Raw genomic sequence first — 20,687 nt, 5'->3', positions numbered from 1 at the left:
AAGAAAACCGTGTAAGTGGCAGTTGGCTTTTAGCAATGGGTGGCAGAAGAAGAGCATATCCAAGAATATCAAGGTTTACCTTTGCCCTCATTTCCCGTTTTAAGAACCGTGTCACATGTTTCCAACTGGAGCATTCTGGTAACCACCATGCTTTGGCATTCTGGCAACTCCTGACCCACATTTTTGGTGGCCAAACTGTGGTTAGCGTGGGCCAGGGCACCAGGAACTGCTGACTCAACTCTTTCTGCAGCTTGTGGCTACGTGGGAACAGCGGGCAATGGTTGGATTCCTCTCCTGTGCTCAGAGAATATGACACAGTGGGACTGGGAAGGGGTACAATCAGCCCATGTCACAGAACTGCTTTCTGGATTCCTGTGGAATGCTCAGAAGAGCCGAAGTAAAGAACCAGGCCAGCAATCAAACCTTCATGTGCGTAATGTCTCTGTTAACATGTCACGCTGAAGATTCACTGGGTGTATTTCAGGGCTAGTCTTCTTCAGCACTGTCTTTTGAATTATGAAGAGTGAGCTCATCAGAGCCATGGATTCATCCAAATGAAATGAAAATCGGTCATTCTGTTTGAGGAGAGGGGGATTTTGCAACTAAAAAAAAACAACTCAAGAACATCATCCTTCTGGCTGAAGCAGGGGTTCTCAAAGTGTGGTCCCTGCAGTGGCTGCAGCCTGGAGAGGGGTTAGATGCAGAGAAATGCAGGAGACTTTCCTTCTCAGTCCTACACATGCGCAACTTGAGAACCACTGAGCTAAGGAACCAGTGCAGAAGTGACTTCTGTGACAGTAAACAGTGTCACCTCCCCTGGGAAGTGGGCTGCCTGTGAATGTGTTACCAGGGGCACTTCCACTCTGTACTGTGGCCACGGCAGCAGACCATTCTACTTTAGCTGAAGAAAAGAAGCCAGCTGCTCCCTCAACTTGTATCATTTGACTTGTTCAAGTTCAAATTGCCTAAGATTTTCCTAAAAGCCCCAAAGCACAAACTAGCATTTGTATGAAAGTCGAAGTGTTAGTTGTTCAGTCATGTCTGACTCTTCACGACCCCATGGACTGTAGCCCACCAGGCTCCTCTGTCCATGGGATTCTCCAGGCAAGAGTACTGGAGTGGGCTGCCATTCCCTTCATCCCATCATTTGTATGATTGAATAGTAGTTTTTTGAACCATACTCCGTATACTGTTGTTGGTTTCTGTGCAATTAAAATGTTTAATTTTTCTCCAAAATAAAATTTTTACAATTCATAGGCTCAAACAATTTTAGAGTTGGATCTTTACAATTAGTCACCATTTTCTTTTGTTTAAACCCAGGGAGGGAGCAAGTCAGGTCACAAGATACAGACAGTGAGACGTGACACAGAGAAATCTTCCCGGGGGTAATGAGAGAAGCTGACCAGTTACAAGGATAGAGGTTCTTCGACTGGGATCAGAAATCAAGGACCACATCGTTTTCATCTCTTATCTCCCTTTCACATCACAGTTCTGGGAACAGTGTTGGCACAGTTTGAGCAGCGTTTTTTTTGAAAAAGGATATGAAATAAAAGGTGTGTTCCTTTTTTCCCTGCTCCTAGAGGAGGGAAAAAGGCATTTTCTCACAGTCTGCCAGAAGGGACGAGGGAAGATGAAAAATTACTTTGGTTTCTATTAAATAATAGGTTACTTCTTTGAAGTTGCCAACCCGGTAGCCTGTGATTGTATAAAATGGATTCTATTAACAAGAGACCCAGGACAACGAGCCACAAAGATCCGGACTGAGATGTGTCATAAAGGCTATTTGGAGATGTTTGTGCTGGGCTGGGTCATTCCTATGTCTGGCTCAAGTCCATTTTATTTAGCATCATAAAAACAGACTTAGCTTATGATATTTCAAGCCTCTTAAAACAAGCGAGATCTATGCCATGGGCTGCAACTTTGGACCTTCCACTGTCCCAGGTTTTCCCCAGCTCAGGAAAGGCGAGAAACTGTTTCTACATCGAGAAGTGCCAAGTGGAAAGCCCCCTCCCTCTCCCTTCTAATATCATCAGGAATGAATAGGCAGCGTGTTTCCCATAATTCAGCAATAACTGGGCTATTATTCTTTAATGCTTCAGTTTATTAATGTAGCCACTGTGTCATTCCGACCATGCCCATGTAATTAAATTACCCAACAGACATTTGATATGAAGCTCTCAATCCCCACAAAAGCCCAGAGTTTCTATGCCCCTTTGTGAGTCCCTAATGAATGAGTGGCACACACACTTCTGTCATCCACGTTCACTCACTGTCCTCTCTGACTGCTCTCCTGTGTCGCAGGGGCTGGCTCCTGCACACACACACTGGGGACCGTTCAAAGGCAGGGGGGTCATGTTTCCTCTGACAACAACAAGCACCAGGCAGGCTATCACCTTTCTTTCTGTTTGTCCGGCTAGACTAGAGGCTGACCAAATTAAATTCCAAATCCACTGCCTGGGTGGATCAGTGGTACACTCTTCAACCTTGGCTCCCCAATGTTTATTCTTCCTTGGGTCATAAGTATCAAGGGAAAAGAAACTGAAAAAAAAAAAATTGAAGCCACTGCTATGTACATCCAAAGACGTCACTGTGTGACTTTGTGAAAAGGAAAACGGATAATTTTACTTAATCATTAAGTGTTTGACTTTAAACTGTTGTGAAGGCAGCTGTAATAATGAAGCCCCCTCCAGATGCCATCCTAATCCAGCTTATGAAAAGTTATCTGGGATTATTGATAAAATAGTGGATTTTTTCCTGTATCAACTGTTCTACCTATCAATTACAGAACACAAAGCATGCTAAATATTGCAGAACTTGGACATGAATTCTTTAAAATAATCACAACAGATTGTACACTAGGAATTCCTTTATTTCTAGAAATGGCACTTTAGAGGCTCTGTGTGTGTACTATGTTGCTCCAGCCCAGTCCAACTCTGCGACCCCATGGGCTGTAGACCCCAGGCTCCTCTGTCCATGGGATTCTGCAAGCAAGAATACTGGAGTGGGTTGAAATTCCCTTCTCCAGGGGATCTTCCCAACCCAGGGATCAAACCCGTGTCTCATTATGTTTCCTGCATTGGCAGGTGGATTCTTTACTATTAGTGCTACCTGTGAAGCCTAGAGGATCTACATGTTTCTAAAGATTTTTTTAAAACTTGCATTTTGCATTTAACAAAATGTAACATGAAGGTGAAAGAGGAGAGTGGAAAAGTTGGCTTATAGCTCAACATTCAGAAAACTAAGACCATGGCATCTGGTCCCATCACTTCATGGCAAATAGATGGGGAAACAGTGGAAACAATGGCTGGCTTTGTTTTTATGGGTTCCAAAATCACTGCAGCCATGAAATTAAAAGACACTCCTTGGAAGGAAAGTTATGACCAACTTAGACAGCATATTAAAAAGCAGAGATATTACTTTGTCAACAAAGGTCCATCTAGTCAAGGCTATGGTTTTTCCAGTGGTCACATATGGATGTGAGAGGTGGGCTATAAAGAAAGCTGAGCACCGAAGAATTGATGCTTTTGAACTGTGGTATTAGAGAAGACTCTTGAGAGTCCCTTGGACTGCAAGCAGATCCAACCAGTCCATCCTAAAGGAGATCAGTCCTGGGTGTTCATTGGAAGGACTGATGTTGAAGCTGAAACTCCAATACTTTGGCCATCTGATGTGAAGAGCTGACTCATTTGAAAAGACCCTGATGCTGGGAAAGATTGAAGGTGGGAGGAGAAGGGGACAAAAGAGGATGAGATGGTTGGATGGCGTCATCAACTCAATGGACATGGGTTTGGGTGAACTCTGGTAGTTGGTGATGGACAGGGAGGCCTGGCGTGCTGTGGTTCATGGGGTCGCAAAGAGTCAGACACAACTGAGCGGCTGAAGTGAACTGAACATGATTAAATTAGTATATATTTGTTAGGATAGAGTCAGATTTGAATGCAAACCATGACATGGGATTTTCGAATATTTAGTTACATGCTTTATGTACGGCAGGAAGAATATAAGAAAAAGGAAGTGTATAGAAATATAAATTGAGATTTAATCTGAAAAAAATTCCTTTGCTTTTGAAACATGAAAGAAGCATGAAATCAAAGTACCCAATGCCCACTTAAGTAGATTAGAAATATTTCCAAACAAGCAAACTTTGAGATTGGATATTTGAGAGAAAAACAAAATAAAACAAAACACATCTTATGGGAATCTTGAAAATTTAAATGTGGCTAAAATCTGAGTAACAATTAACTTATTACTTTCACTCCCCCTTAATGTTAAAATTTGTTTATATATGATTAACATAATCTTAATTTATGTGATGTCTCAACTGTACAGATGCACAGAAAAATATTAAATTTAAATTTTAAAATATTTGGGATGAAAAGAATACTTAAAGTTATTAGTAACTATTCTATTAGTTCTACACTCATGATTTAAAGCAAAATATTACTCCTGGTTAAAATATTTAACCAGGGAGATGATCTGAACCAACAATATAAGCTAAGAATTGTGCATGTGTACACGTATGCTGAGTCGTGTCTCTTTTGTGAACCCATGAGCTGTAACCTGCCAGGCTCCTCTGTCCATGGAATTTTCTAGGCAAGAATGGAATGGGTTGTCATTTCCTCCTCCAGGGGATCTCCCTGACTCAGGGAACGAATTTACAACCCCTGCATTTCCTGTATTGCAGGTGGATTCTTTACTGCTAAGCCATCAGGGATGCCCTGATAGGATAGTCAATGAATATTTGTGAGAGACAAATAGGAACACTTCATAATGAGAGAAGGGCAAATCATCAGGAAGACATAACAATAATAAATGTGTATATATTTAATTCAAAATAAAAACTGCCAGAAGTAGAGAAGAGAAAGATAAATTCATGCTACTGGTTGCTGATTTTATACCTCTATTTTTAAAATTTTAACCAGTTTTAATTGAAACATTAGAAATGGTTAAAATAAAAAAAATAAAAAGAGGTATGAATTTATCTTTCTGTTTCTGCATGAATTTACCTTTCTCTTCTCTAGTTCTGGCAGTTTTTAAAAGAAGCAGAAGATATTAAGAAGAGGTGGCAAGAATACACAGAAGAACTGTACACAAAAGAGCTTCACAACCCAGATAATCACAGTGGTGTGATCACTTACCTAGAGCCAGACATCCTGGAATGTAAACTCAAGTGGGCCTTAGAAAGCATCACTACGAACAAAGCTAGTGGAGGTGATGGAATTCCAGTTGAGCTATTTCAAATCCTGAAAGATGATGCTGTGAAAATGCTGCACTCAATATGCCAGCAAATTTGGAAAACTCAGCAGTGGCCACAGGACTGGAAAAGGTCCGTTTTCATTCCAATCCCAAAGAAAGGCAATGCCAAAGAATGCTCAAACTACCGCACAATTGCACTCATCTCACACGCTAGTAAAGTAATGCTCAAAATTCTCCAAGCCAGGCTTCAGCAATACGTGAATCGTGAACTTCCTGATGTTCAAGATGGTTTTAAGAAAAGGCAGAGGAACCAGAGATCAAATTGCCAGCATCTGCTGGATCATGGAAAAAGCAAGAGAGTTCCAGAAAAACATCTATTTCTGCTTTATTGACTATGCCAAAGCCTTTGACTGTGTGGATCACAATAAACTGTGGAAAATTCTGAAAGAGATGGGAATACCAGGCCACCTGACCTGCCTCTTGAGAAACCTATATGCAGGTCAGGAAGCGACAGTTAGAACTGGACATGGAACAACAGACTGGTTCCAAATAGGAAAAGGAGTACGTCAAGGCTGTATACTGTCACCCTGCTTATTTAACTTCTATGCAGACTACATCATGAGAAATGCTGGGCTGGAAGAAACACAAGCTGGAATCAAGATTGCTGGGAGAAATATCCATAACCTCAGATATGCAGATGACACCACCCTTATGGCAGAAAGTGAAGAGGAACTAAAAAGCTTCTTGATGAAAGTGAAAGAGGAGAGTGAAAAAGTTGGCTTAAAGCTCAACATTCAGAAAATGAAGATCATGGCATCTGGTCCCATCACTTCATGGGAAATAGATGGGGAAACAATGGAAACAGTGTCAGTCTTTATTTTTGGGGGCTCCATAATCACTGCAGATGGTGATTGCACCCATGGTGATTTCCTTCCTTGGAAGGAAAGTTATGACCAACCTAGATAGCATATTGAAAAGCAGAGATATTACTTTGCCAACAAAGGTCCGTCTAGTCAAGGCTATGGTTTTTCCAGTAGTCATGTATGGATGTGAGAGTTGGACTGTGAAGAAAGCTGAGCACCCAAGAATTGATGCTTTTGAACTGTGGTGTTGGAGAAGACTCTTGAGAGTCCCTTGGACTGCAAGGAGATCCAACCAGTTCATCCTAAAGGAGATCCATCCTGGGTGTTCATTGGAAGGACTGATGCTGAAGCTGAAACTCCAGTACTTTGGCCACTTATGGGAAGAGTTGACTCATTGGAAAAGACCCTGATGCTGGGAGGGATTGGGGGCAGGAGGACAAGGGGACAACAGAGGATGAGATGGCTGGATGACATCACCGACTCAATGGACATGAGTTTGAGTGAACTCCTGGAGTTGGTGATGGACAGGGAGGCCTGCCATGCTGTGATTCATAGGGTCGAAAGGAGTTGGACATGACTGAGTGACTGAACTGAACTGAACTGATTTGAAGCATAGTTAAATACAACATTGTGTTAGTTTTAGATATATAGCAAAGTGATTCAGTTATACATCTATATAACTATCTATTTCTGTGGGCTTCCAGGTGACTCAGTGATAAGGAATCTGCTTGACAATGCAGGAGACATGGGTTCAATCCTTGGGTCAGGAAGATCCCCTGGAGAATGGGAATGGCAACCCACTGTAGTATTCTTGCCTGGAGAATCCCATGGACAGAGGAGTCTGGCAGGCTACTTTCCATACCAAAGATTCGGACACAACTGAACAACTCAACATGCATGCATCTATTTATCTAAGTACCATCTATCTAAATACCTATCTATTTATCTATTTATATAACTATATATATCTATTTTATATCTTTATCCATTCATCTGTCAATAGATAATAGGTTGCTTCTATGTCTTGGCTATTGTAACTAGTGTTACATTGAATATTGCGGTGCATGTGCCTTTTGGAGACAGACTTTTCTCCAGATATATGCCCACGAGTGGGACTGCAGGATCATATGTAACTTTATTTTTAGCTTTTTAAGGAATCTCCATAGTGTTCTCTTCAGTGGCTGCTCCAATTTACTCTCCCACTAACAGTGTAGAAGGGCACCTTCCTCTCTACACCCTCTTCAGCGTTAACTATTTCTACAGTTCTTTTTTTTTTTTTAATTGGAATATAGTTGTATTTGTAGAGTTTCTAATGATGGCCATTCTGACCAGTGTGAGGAAATTCTAGTTTTGATTTGTATTTCTCTAATATTTAGCAATATTGAGTAACTTGTCATATGTCTGTTGGCCATCTGTATACCTTCTTTGGAGTAATGTCTATATAGGTCTTCTGCCCTGTTTTGACTGGGCTGTTTCTTTGATATTCAGCTGTATGCACTGTTTGTATATTTTGGAAATTAATCCCTTGCTGGTAGCATTGTTTGCAAATACTTTCTCCCAGTCCGTAGGTTGTCTTTTCATTTTGTTTATGGTTTCCTTTGCTGTGCAAAAGCTTTTAAGTTTAATTAGGTTACATTTGTGTATTTTTGTTTGTATTTCCATTCTTCTAGGAGACAGACTCAAAAAAATATTGATGCAACTTATGGCAAAGAATGTCCTACTTACGTTTTCCTCTAGGAGCTTTATAGTTCTACAGTATATATACTTCTATTTAAGTAATTGATAAAACAACTAAGACAAAAGAGGTCAGATCTTAAGAAGAAAGTCCCAAATATGTACAAAGTAAACATCACACTGCTAAATAATCTATGAAAGTAAAAGAAAAAAAATCACAGGGAAAATTAAGAAGTAATGTGAACTGAATGAAAAAGAAATATCAATATATCAAAATTTGTGAGATGAAGCTAAAACATGGCTTAGAGGGCAAGTTGTAGAGTTAAATGCCTATAAAAGAAGAAACATTTAAAAGCAGTGATGGGGGTGGGAAGGAGGCTCAAGAGGGATGGATATGTGTATGCTTATGGCTGATTCACATTGTCGTATAGTAGAAACCAACACAACGTTGCAAAGCAATTATCCTCCAATTAAAAATAAACGTAAAGGAATAAATCTGAATTGAAACCCTAAAATACAGAGTAAATTCAGTGATCTAAGTTTATACCCTAGGTAGTTAACAAAAGAGAAACAACTTAAATACAAAGTAATAGAAGGAAAGAAAAGTAAACATAAAAGAGTAAATGATAAAATAGCTAATAAATAATAGTTATTTAACAAAGTCAAACTTTGTTACTGTTGTTGTTGTTGTTTACCTTAGTAACAAAATTCACAAACTCTTGGCAATACTGATCAAGGAAAAAGAGAGAAAACAGGAATCATCTGTATCATTCTGCAGGCATCAAAAAAATAAGGTAAACAATTTTGTCTTCCCTGGTAACTCAGCTGGTAACGAATCTGCCTGCGTTGAAGGAGACCCCAGTTCGATTCCTGGGTTGGGAAGATCCCCTGGAGAAGGGATAGGCTACCCACCCCAGTATATTCTTGGGCTTCCCTGGTGGCTCAGATGGTAAGGAATCTGCCTGCAGTGCAGGAGACCTAGGTTTGATCCCTGGGTTGGGAAGATCCCCTGGAGAAAGGAAAGACTACCCACTCCAGTGTTATGGCCTGGAGAATTCCATGGACCATACAGTCCATGGGGTGGCAAAGAGTGGGACATGCCTGAGTGACGTTCACTTTCACTTTCATCCTTCCTGAAGATACACATGACTGTCTTTAACTGTTAGCAAATCAGGCCCAGCAACATGTAAAAAGCATAACACATGACAACCAAGAACACAAGGTTAATTTAACATTTGAAATCAATCAACCAGTATAATTCACCACATTAAGAGGAGAAAGGAGAAAAAACATATGATCATTTCAGTAATGGCAGACAAGGAGCTTTATAAAACTCAACATTCACTCAATGATATAAAACTCTGTGAATTACACAGTAAAGTCAATTTTGTCAACCTGATGAAGAGCATCTATGGAAAAACCTATGGTTCACATAATACTTTATTGTAAGATTGAACACTTTGTCTCAAGATCTGGAAAAAGGCAAAAATATCTAATTTAAGCACTCATATTCAACAGTGTACTGGATACTATGGTAGTGTTTAAGTCTCTAAGTCGTGTATGACTCTTGGGACCCCATGGACTGTAGCCAACCAGGGTCCTCTGTCCATGGTATTTCCTAGGCAAGAATACAAGAATACTGCCATTTCCTTCTACAGGAGATCTTCCTGACCCAGGGATAGAACCCACATCTTCTGCTTGGTAGGCAAATTCTTTACCATTAAGTCACTTGGGAAGCCACTGTCTTACTATAGCCAGGGAAATAAAATGAGAATAGTAAATAAAATTTTAAAAGGAAGTTAATCTGTCCTTTTTCAAAAATTGCATGATTGCTTATACAATAAAATTCTGAGGCACCAACAAAAAATTGTTCAAGCTAATAAGTAGATTGAACAATGTCATAGAAAGTAAAATTAATATAGAATCAATCATATTTTATATAATTGTAGCAGGGTAAAATTGAGGGCGTTGAAAACTATACATCATTATAGCTGAGATAAAGTTCAAAAGATAGAAACAAATGAAGAGATATATCATGATTATTGCTTAGAAGATTCAATATTGCTAAGATGGCAATTCTCCTCTAATTGACCTATAGATTCAATCTAGTTCCTGTTAAAAGCTTCAAGCCTGTTTTGTAGAAACAGACAAAATTGATTCCAACATTTCTATGAAAATGCAAAGGAACAAGGATGGCCAATCTTTTCGTTTGTTTGATTTTAAGGACGGCCAATCTTTGAAAAAGTACTGAAGTTGGAAAACTCACCCTACTTTATTTAAAAACTATCTATAGAGCTATAGTGGTCAACACGTTTGTTTCTGCCTTAAGGACAGTCTGAGATCAATGAAACAAAACAAAATCCAGAAATATGTTCACATGTAGATGGTCAGTAGATTTTCAACCAAGGGTCTAATGTAATCAAATAATGGAAAAGACCAGTTTTTTCCATCAAATGGTGCTGGAATAACTGGAAAATCATATGATAAAAAAATGAACTTTGACCACCACCTCATATTACACACTGTCAGTAAATCAAGATGTATCATAAACCTGAACCTGAAAGTTAAAACTAAAGGTTCTAGGGAAAAGAATCATAGGCAAATATCTCACAACTATAAAGTAGGAAAATATTTTTTACAGATGAAACAAAAATAATGAATAGAAAAAAAGGAAATTGTGTTTCATCTAAATTTAAAAGTTCTGCTCATCAAAGATACTGTTAAAATAAAAAGCCAAGATATGACCAAGAAAAATATTTTATCTATCTACCTACCTACCTACCTACCTACATCTGACACAGTAATTGTATCTAGAATACATATAATAACTCTACAACTCAAAAATAAAAAGATAACCCAATACAAATGCATCAAAAGTATAAAGAAAAATTTTATAGTGGAAAGTACATGAGCCACCAGTAAGTACAGAAAAGAAGTTTTTCAACATTACTGTTTGTCATCAGGGAAATTTAAAATAAAAACTCAACAAGATGTCATTTCATACTCCATGGAATGGTAAAGATGAAAAAAATAAAACATCAAATGTTGGTGAGGACCTGAAGCAATCAGAAGAGACTCATACATTACTGGTGAGAGGGCAAAAGGTTACAAGCACTTTGGAAAACTGTTTTGTGGTTTCTAGTACATTTAAATATACATTTATGCTATTCCCAGTAATTCTGCTCTCAGGTACTTACCAAAGGGAAATGAAAACACATGTCCTCACAAAGAATTATACGCAAATGTTTGTAGTTGTTAAGTGGCTTCAGTTGTGTCTGGTTCTGTGCAACTCCATGGACGACAGTCCACCAGGCTCCTCCTCTGTCCATGGGATCCTCCAGGCAAGAATACGGAGTGGGTTGCTGTGCCCTCCTCCAGGGGATCTTCCAATCAGTGGCCACCAATTATATCCTACTTTACCTCTGTCCTTAATGCTCTTGTTATTTATACCGTACGCTTTTTTTTTCTACATTAAAAGAAAATCTATGTTTTGCTCTCTCACAAGGTTAGGGAATTTTTGTTAAATTTTATGTATATGTGAGTCTCAAGCTGAAGTTTTGTTTAAATTTCTTATTCTTCATACTTCAAAGTATTCTGCCTTTAAAGGCAAGGAATTCCTGCAGATAATTTTATACACTTAGTTGTGATTCTTGAGGTAATTGTCAGGGTGTTATCTTGTAATATTTTTCTAACCTCTACCATGGAATACATATTAATATTATAATTAATTAAAATCAGTTCTCAAGAGTTAGTTATGATATCCTTAGTCTAAAACTGTTGATTTTACCTTAGATATGATGCTCATGTGCATGCGTGCTCAGTTGCTGTCGTGTCTGACTCTTTCATGAACCCATGGACTGTAGGCCACCAGGCGCCTCTGTCCATGGGATTCTCCAGGCAAGAATACTGGAGTGGGTTGCCATTTCCTCTTCTAGGGGATCTTCCTGACCCAGGGATAGAATCCATGTCTTCTGTATCTCCTGCATTGCAGGCAGATTCCTTACTACTGAGCCACCTGGAAAGCCCAATGATGCTCACACTGAGTTTGAACTCAGGGGTTTTTTTCTGAGGTGGGTGGGAGCGGTTGTTTTTTAAAGTAACACTTCCCAATGGCTCTACTGTTGAGTTTTTCATTGAAAAGAGGCAAGAAACATTTTGTCCATGATATTCATAAGCCACATTTGCTGTTGTTGCTGTTATTTAAGACTCCAACTGCCCACCCCTCCTTCCCCAAAGACAGCCCCAAATCAGGCCATTCACAAGCGTCAGGGCTTGATGGTGGAGGTGGAGTGTTGTTCTCAAGGTCACCAGGCTCCTCTGAACATGTGGCAGAAAGCAGAAGACATGTTGACATGTGAACTTCACCCATTCATGACCAGGACACCAGACTTCTGAATCCTGAGGTGTCCAGGCTTTGCCCAGGGCTGTCTGCTTCAGGTCAGTCAGTTCAGTTCATTTCAGTTCAGTCCTTCAGTTGTGTCTGACTCTTTGCAACCCCATGGACTGCAGCACTCTAGGCCTGCAGTCACCAACTCCTGGAGTTTACTTAAACTTATGCCCATTGAGTCGGTGATGCCATCCAGCCATCTCATCCTCTGTCGTCCCCTTCTCCTCCTGCCCCCAATCCCTCCCTCTTTGGCATTGCCTTTCTTTATGTCTCTCTTTCCCCACTACCAAAGAATTCTTTAAACTAAGGCTCAGTCAGTTCCTCTTACACTTATTTGTGAGAGCTACTTAAGATACCTTTTTTAAAAAAACAAAAGTGCTTAAACCTAATTTAAACCTAAACCAAGAAGTGGCATAATGTCTTTAAATAAAGTCAGAAGCCCCCAAAATTCCTCATTTTTCGTTCCTAACCGTGCTTCCTGATAACAACCTAAACAGTCTTTTTTGTATAATCAAGCGTTTATATATAACCACAGGCTTTAAAGAAGGCTGAGCACCAAAGAATTGATGCTTTCAAATTGTGGTGCTGGAGAAGACTCTTGAGAATACCTTGGACAGCAAGGAGATCAAACCAGTCAATCCTAAAGGAAACCAACTCTGAATATTCACTAGAAGGAATGATGCTGAAGCTTTGCCACCTGATGCAAAGAGTCAAGTCATTGAAAAGACACTGATGCTGGGAAAGATTGAAGGCAGGAGGAGAAGGGGATGACAGAGTATGAGATGGTTCGATGGCATCATTGATTCATTGGACATGAATTTGAGCAAAGTCTGGGAGATAGTGAAGGACAGGGAAGCCTGGTGTGCTGCAGTCCATGGGGTCACAAAGAGTTGTCATGACTTGGCAACTGAACAACAACAATGTATATGTGTACAGTACAGATTTTTGTTCAGATATAGCTTATACATGTAAAATATGTTTTGAAGAAGTACATGTATAGTTATTATATTTACATGGCATATATATGTGCATACATATAACCTCTTACACACATATTTAAGCACATTCTTATTTCAAAATAGTCTCTGCATTTCCCTTCCAGATTTGGGGCATAAAGAGCCTAAGAATATTGATTTTCATTCTCAACAAAGAAGTGGGAGACAGCTTACGAAAACCTGATTCTGATCCCATCAAAAATATGCTTAGGAACAAACATAAGCCCAAAGGATAGGAGCAACTTGACAGATTTTCTCAGAATTCTCAAAAAACTGGTTTCTCCCAAACCAAGCAAACCCATCAAATGCACACACTGGGCCAGGGTACATGAGGCCCTCGCTAGAGATGTTCAGTGGATGCTAGAAACTACCCTGTCCCTCGGTTCCATACATCTGCTCTCTGCATGGACCCTGCAGCCAGCCCCAGATGAAGTCAGTTTGGTGTGTACATTTGGGCCATCCCCTCACAGAAGATGTCGCTGTTCCCAGAGGAAGAACAATAGTGCAGAAGGTCCCAGCCCACAGTCTCAGGAACAACCCCTCTGTAGCGTGACCCTGATGGCAATGCGAGGCATGAGCCAGACAGTGGGAAAGAAAGGGAGACAGGAAGAAAGGGGGAAGAGATGGGAGAAAGGGACAAAGGAAGTAAAAGGGCAGGATGGGCAAGAAAAGAGGAAGAGCCAGGAGTGATGGAATATGGGGGAGGGGTGGAGGAGAGGGAGGCTAGGGAGTGCTGGAGGAGACAACGGAGGGGAGGGATGTAGGAAAGGCAGGGTAGAAAAGGGGCCGAGGATGACTACAGAGAGATTAAACCAGAACAAAGCGAGAGATGGACAGATAACGACACTCTTAAAGGAGGAGATAGAAAGATACAGGGGAGAAGACATGCAGATTTACAGAGACACAGGGATGGAGAGAAAAGGGTCAGAGAGAGGCTGTGCAAGCGAGGATGTTGGTCTGTACCTGCACCCCGAGGGTCTGCAAGCCTTGTACCTGCCAGCCTGGAGACCAAAGAAAGAGCCCAGAATCAGCAACAGTGGTGTCGATGGTCTACTGGACAGGGATCTTCAACACGTAAAGCAGGGTCCTGGAGTTTGTATGTGGCAGATGGGCAGGGCATGGCAGCGGTCTTCACTACTGAGGGGGCAGCAGGGAGAAGGAGGCTGCCATTTGTAGGGGGAACTGATGTCAGGGCGGCTCATCGGTTACAAGGGAAACCAGTAGCTGGGGTAGGGGGCAAGCATGTGAGCACTTACTAATTAGGTCCTAGTGGTAAAGAACCTGATTGCCAAGGCAGGAGACATGTGTTCAATCCCCGAGTTGGGAAGATTCCCTGGAGGAGGAAATGGCAACCCACCCCGGTGTTCTTGCCTGGAGCATCCCATGGACAGCGGAGCCTGATGGGCTACAGTCCATGGGGTCGCAGAGTCTGACATGATGGAAGCAGTTTAGCCTGCATAATTAAGAAGACTGGGTAGTGATATGAGTAAATCAGGGACTGGTGGAGCAAGGGATGTACAGAGAGCAAGAGAACAGCCATCTGGAATGACCTCACCATACAGGGGAACCATGCAGGCAACTGAGCCACCAAACAAGGCTGCAGCTGGGAGCAGTATGGGGTGGCCCAACTGCACGGTTGGACAACCCTGTGATCCACCCCTTGGGCTGGCTCTCTTGTGAAATGCAAAATCTCAGCGGGCCGAGTCCAGGGAGCTTGTGGTCATGTCTCCTCTGTCATCAGTGGGTGGTCCTGATCTCAGTGCAAATGTAGAGAGAACATTGCTTGGCCTTCTCATTGGCCTGATGAGTTACACAAGCAGTATCTTTTCCCTCCCTGGTTATGGCTCAGAAGAGCTCACACAGGACAGAAAATGACAGAGTAAAGCCAGGAGGGCTGCAGGGGGGAGCAGAACCTGTCTTCGTAAGTAGAATCACCCAGAGCAGTCCTTACTGCTTTTCACAAGGTCATGGGCAGACTGTACCAGTCATACCATCTCCTGCTGGTAAACAGAAGGAAGCCCAGCCCAGGAAGACTCAGATCTGAAAAGCAAAAGGCTCTGGTATCAGGACACTTTTTCTGGAACCTTCTTTCTCTGGGAAGTCAGTGAGCATTTAGCCGGAATTACCATGTTTAGCTGAGACACAGATACCCAGTTCAACCTGAATTGCACATAAACCTTAAATAACACTTTGAAAGTGAACGTGGCTCAGATGGTAAAGAATCTGCCAGCAACGCAGGAGACCAGGGTCCAAGCCCTGGGTCAGGAAGGTCCCCTGGAGAAGGGAATGGCAACCCACTCCAGTGTTCTTGCCTGGAGAATCCCGTGGCCAGAGGAGCCTGGAGGTCTACAGTCCGCGGGGTCGCACAGAGTTGGGCAGGACTGAGCGCCTGAGCACACATCATGCGTTAGAATTCACGCTCACAGTATAAAGCTTTCTGCTAAATGCAAAAAATTTCCTAAACTTTTGTCACATGTGTCAGGGTTTTGCTGTGTTTTGTCCTGCTTTTAATTCTAAGATGTCTTTTGGTTCAAGCAATATTTTGTCAGGAGGAAAGGCAGTATGTTCGCTTTTTCCAATATCCAAACACCCGGTATGTGACGGAAGGGATACATTGTCGAGTGAAGATCAAACGAATAGAAATACGATTGAGGAGGAGCCACTGAGGAGATGGAATTGCACAAGCAGACATCCTGTTCCTGTGTGTGGGTAGCATGGATTCCCTGTCCAGGAGCTGTATTACTGCCTTCCTGGAGGAGTGGTGGGTGGAAAGTGAGAATAAATGACCTCTAAGATTCCATCTAACTAGGGCTTTTCTGGCATTGATTAGAAAAATGGGCCCCTGTGTACTCTTAAGGGCCTTTTCTTCGATCCAATGAAAAACTCTACCATCGAGGCTCATGGTACTGTGAAACACCTCCTATTTGACTTTAGATGAAATGAGCATAGCTAACTTGGGAACCAGAAAAAAAAAAAAAGAGGGAGCTACAATTTTAGACTTCCCATCACATATTCTCAGAGCCTGATGGGCACACTATGGACTCTGGAATGGTGCCAGCATGTCTTGGTGAAGTGCCAGTGGGTGCAGTGGAATGTTGAGGTTGTAAGCAGAAGGATAAGCATGTGACAGTGTAGCAGCTGAAGAGTGAGAATGGAGAATGAAGATGAGAAACAATAGCTGGGGCAAAGAGGACTCTGACCATGGGGAAAGAGAAGCCTGATTCAACTTATCTCAACATGGAGTTCAGTATACACTGCAGCAATATTCGCCCTGCCCCACCCCGTCCTAAATGTAGATTCTCTTTTCTGAGCATATACAGCCACAGTACTAGAGAAGTCAGGAAAGAATTAGCCAGAGGCTAGGCCTTGAAGAATAGGTTGCATCTGTTTTGAATATGTTCATGGCCCACACGTGGCACTGACCTCCTGTCAGAGAGGCCTCTGAACTGCAACAAAAGAAGACGTGTTGATCTAGAAAATGCTTACACAAGCACTTACAGACTTGAAAAGAAATCTTCTGTGTCTTTGGCATGCCAGTTAAAGACATTTTAGAACTGCACTGCCCATCACCTTTTTTTTTCTTTCTTATTTTTAGAACTGGGATGCCATAAGGCATGAGGGGTCAAGATAAATTAGGACAGGTGAACTGCAAAGAAGCCATGATGTTAGCTCTTCCTTAGGTGACCTTGTGCCTGCATACGGTCCATGCTTTTATGGCCCACAGTAGCATAGAGCAGAAGATTCAATTATTATCATTGCATTCTGCACTTTTTTTAAATATATAGAATCTAAATATTAGTAAAACCATGGTAGAGCAACTGCTGTAATATCTTAGGATATTGCTCTATCTGGAGCCTTTGAAAACAATCTAACTTACTTTCTAAAATCGTGACTGTCCTATGTATATTCTGGAAATTTTCTTATGAATGGGGAAAGCAGGGAAGCAACAATGTGTATTACCCATGAAGAAGAACTTTCTAATAAACACAGTGTATAGGCAGTAAAAGGCAAAGGTCTTCAGTGCACAGTTCAGGGAGTTTTTACAGAGGAATAGGTCCATGTATTCCTTCCCAGGTGGTGGAGTGGTAAAGAACCCACCTGCCTATGCAGGAGATGCAAGACACGTGTAAATCAGACTTTACACAGGACATGGGGCCCTCCCTACTCTGTGATGAGGGAGGAATTATTCGTAGAATTTTCAAAATAAGGGAACAGTAATTCAGGAAGTAAAGGCCCAGCCAGAGACCAATAGCAGGGCTTTTAATGTTCAAGTTCCATGCTCTTCTCACCAAACCAGAGGTGCCTTTCACAATGCCTCATGGCTGATAAGAAGCAAATTGACCTTTATGGTCTTTATTTATACTCATGCAACTTATGGAGGTTAATGAAAGGAGAAAGAAGGGTAGTACAGGGACTTCCCGAGTGGCCAGTGGCTAAGACTGTGCTCCCAATTCAGGGGGCCTGGGTTCGATCCCTGGATCGAAATTCGATCTCACGTGCCACAACTAAGAGTTCACATGATGCAAGTAAAAATCTTGTATGCCATAACAAAGACCCAGCACAGACAAATCAATAAAGTGAGTAAGTATGAGAAGAACTGTAGTGCAGTGATTAATTACCGAGTCCTGGAATCAAATCCCTGTTCTGTCACCACTGGCTGTGTGTCCAAGATGAAGTTTCTTTCCTCTCCCAGCCTTAGTTTCTCTAATGGTAAAATAGGTTTAAAAATAATCTTTTCACTGAGCTGTTGTGAGGATTAAATAAATTCATGTATGTAAAGTCTTAGTGTAGAAAACTTCTCCACCTGTACTTACTATTTTAATTACCTCAAGAAGTGGATTATACTCTTTCCTTCAATGTGGACTTGCCCATCAATCTAGGATGCTGCTTGTGGGCTTACCCTAAGAGCACTAGGCATTTTGAAAGAATGGTTTAAGAGCTTCCCCAAGAAGTAACTCATCTTAAAGTTCAGTCAAAGCAATCCATAGAGATGCTTTCTGATCATTGGTAAGAAATGTGCACAGTGATCAGAAATCAAATGCGAGATGTGGAACCAAGCCTATTAGCAACTGAAGCTTGACTTAGAGGAAATGTGCAAAAAAAAGGAGAAAACAGTTCATTGCGTTCCTGCCAAGGTATCTGTATCTTGTCAACATCATTTTTGCTTAAATGCCTCCAAATTTCTGAAGCCTGGAAGATAACCTTGGACTTTTCCAGCTAGGATTTTGCTGATAGGGTATTAGAAGATGAAGGATTGCATGACACTGTTATTTAATTTGGAGAAAAAAGATAAATTTAGGAAATGAATTAAGACTACCAATTTCAACACTAAGAGGCTTAAAGTATGGAGTTATTCTGGAAATGTTTTGAGATGGCAAGAGACCTACAAGCTAGGAATCTGTGTGCAGACAGGATATGCAGATCAAGACAGTAGCTTTGGGCTCTCAGCTGCACCCTGAATCAATGTAAGTGATAACAAGGTAGGAATGACAAAGACAGGCTTTCTTTTCTTTTCTTACTTCTTCCCAATACTCTGTTTTCGTCTTCCTGTTTCTTAGTCGCTCAGTCATGTCCAACTCTTTGCAACCCTGAGGACTACAGCCTGCCAGGCTCCTCTGTCCATGGGATGCTCCAGGCAAGAATACTGGAATAAGTTGACATTTCCTTCTCCAGGGGATCTTGCCTCCCCAGGGATCGAACTTGGGTCTCCTGCATTGCAGGCGGATTACCACTGAGCCACCAGGGAAGACTTTTTGTCTTAGTTTATTAAAAAAAAAAAAGATTTCAGTCTTTGAAAATAATTTTTGTTCTTTTTAAAACTGTTAAGAATCTAGAGAAAGGTAGTTCCAAACTTGTCCACTGGGGAAGGAGACAATTGTCAATCTGCTGAGCTTGCAATAGGAACACCATAGAATAAAGCCAAATGGAAGATAGATTCCACTGTTGGGGGCAGGAAGACAGTCTACTAAATGAGCAACTTGTGAAATGAATTGTGTAAAATGAAATTTCAAGAAGAAAGTGGATTTAAAAAGAAAAATAGTGACTAACATTTAGATGCATTGTCTTTCTAGGGAAATTTGTGTATGAATAAATGATACTCAAGGTTATAATCGGGTGGAATGTCTGAAGGAAGAAGTGGCTAAAACTAGTTATATTCAAGGTAAAGAAAAAAGTGTGTTATAGGTCTATAAAACTCTTGGTTAAAAAAAAAAAAAACAGGAGGAATAAGCAAACCTAGGCAACATTTTAAAATAAGATGAATTTGATATTGACACCTCAGTCTTACAACTTAGTTCCCTTTTCCCCTTTCTGGTTCTTGTCGCTCCTAAGAGACCTCACCCCACCTCTCTCTGTGGCCCAGTGCCTTTGTTTCTCCCTCCCTCCAGTATTTGTTACCAATTAGTGATCTCAGATAAGAATCTTAAACTCTGGCATTAAAAGTTATAAAAACTGATATAAGCTGACCATATTTTACCTCCCCTTTCCCAGAAATGCATTTTAATAGGGATCAGAGATTAATGCCAAAGTAATTTTGGCATTTGACGTGATTTTACACGTCACTCAAGGCTGTGGCCAGAAAGTGGGAAGAGGGAATAAGGGGGAAGGAAAGGAAAGGACCAACAGAAAGGTCTTCATGAAAGCATACTGTTAAAAATAAGAACCCCTTCTACACATGTGGAGCACAGACCTGCCAAAGGCACTATGGGCTTACTGCAGAAGGGCAAATTTAGCCCTTCCACCAACCAACTGAACAAAATCTACTTTCTCAAAAAGCAAAGAAAGGGAATGTTCTACAATACCGTATTATGACTTTTCTTTGGGAGTACCTTAAAAACACTTTCAATGGTAAAGACAAATTGCTTGTGGTTTAAACATCCAGAGGGCAAGGTACTTTATCCCTGACTTCTTGATTTCTTCAAATAATTACAAATTATTCTCAGTAGAAAAATTAGACTCATTTTCTTCACAAGTCTATGAGAGTTTCAAGTCCCCATCCTAACATAAGTGGCCCTGTGGCATTGCAAATCTCCAGTCAGTGGAACAATTGGTTGACTTTGGCAGTCTCTATGACTAATGTGCTAACTCCAGCTGATCGAATGAACTAAAACCAAGCGTGTTTGAATATTTGGTCTACAGATAAGCCTACTGGGGGCATTCAAACAAATGAGGTGAACTTGACTTTTCTGGTCCTTTCAAGATTATGTTCAGAGGAAAGATTACCCAACAATTCAGCAGAGCCAAGCCAAAAACATCCACTCCCAAAGCCTTCCTTTCAACAACAAGCTGCCTTTGCATTTTGCTAAAATTTTGTTACTTGGAATTAAAAGCTTATTAGAAGCAAGTCTCCCCTGCAAGCTGACATATTCAATTACAGTCATCTGTTCTAGAGAACAGACTGCGTCTAGACAAAAGAATACCACTGTGGCTTAGAAGGAACACGATGCATTTCAGAGGCTGATTTGAGGGCGGGGTGACCGTTTTTACGATCTGTGCTGGGAACACCGTCTGATAAACTGTTTTGCAGTTTCCCAAATGCATGTAGGGACAAAATGACCTGAATGACAATAGCCG

Source organism: Budorcas taxicolor, chromosome X (genome assembly GCF_023091745.1).
Source record: "Budorcas taxicolor isolate Tak-1 chromosome X, Takin1.1, whole genome shotgun sequence".
Taxonomy (NCBI): domain Eukaryota; kingdom Metazoa; phylum Chordata; class Mammalia; order Artiodactyla; family Bovidae; genus Budorcas; species Budorcas taxicolor.
The sequence above is the reverse complement of the archived record's forward strand: the minus strand, read 5'-3'. Positions refer to the sequence as shown.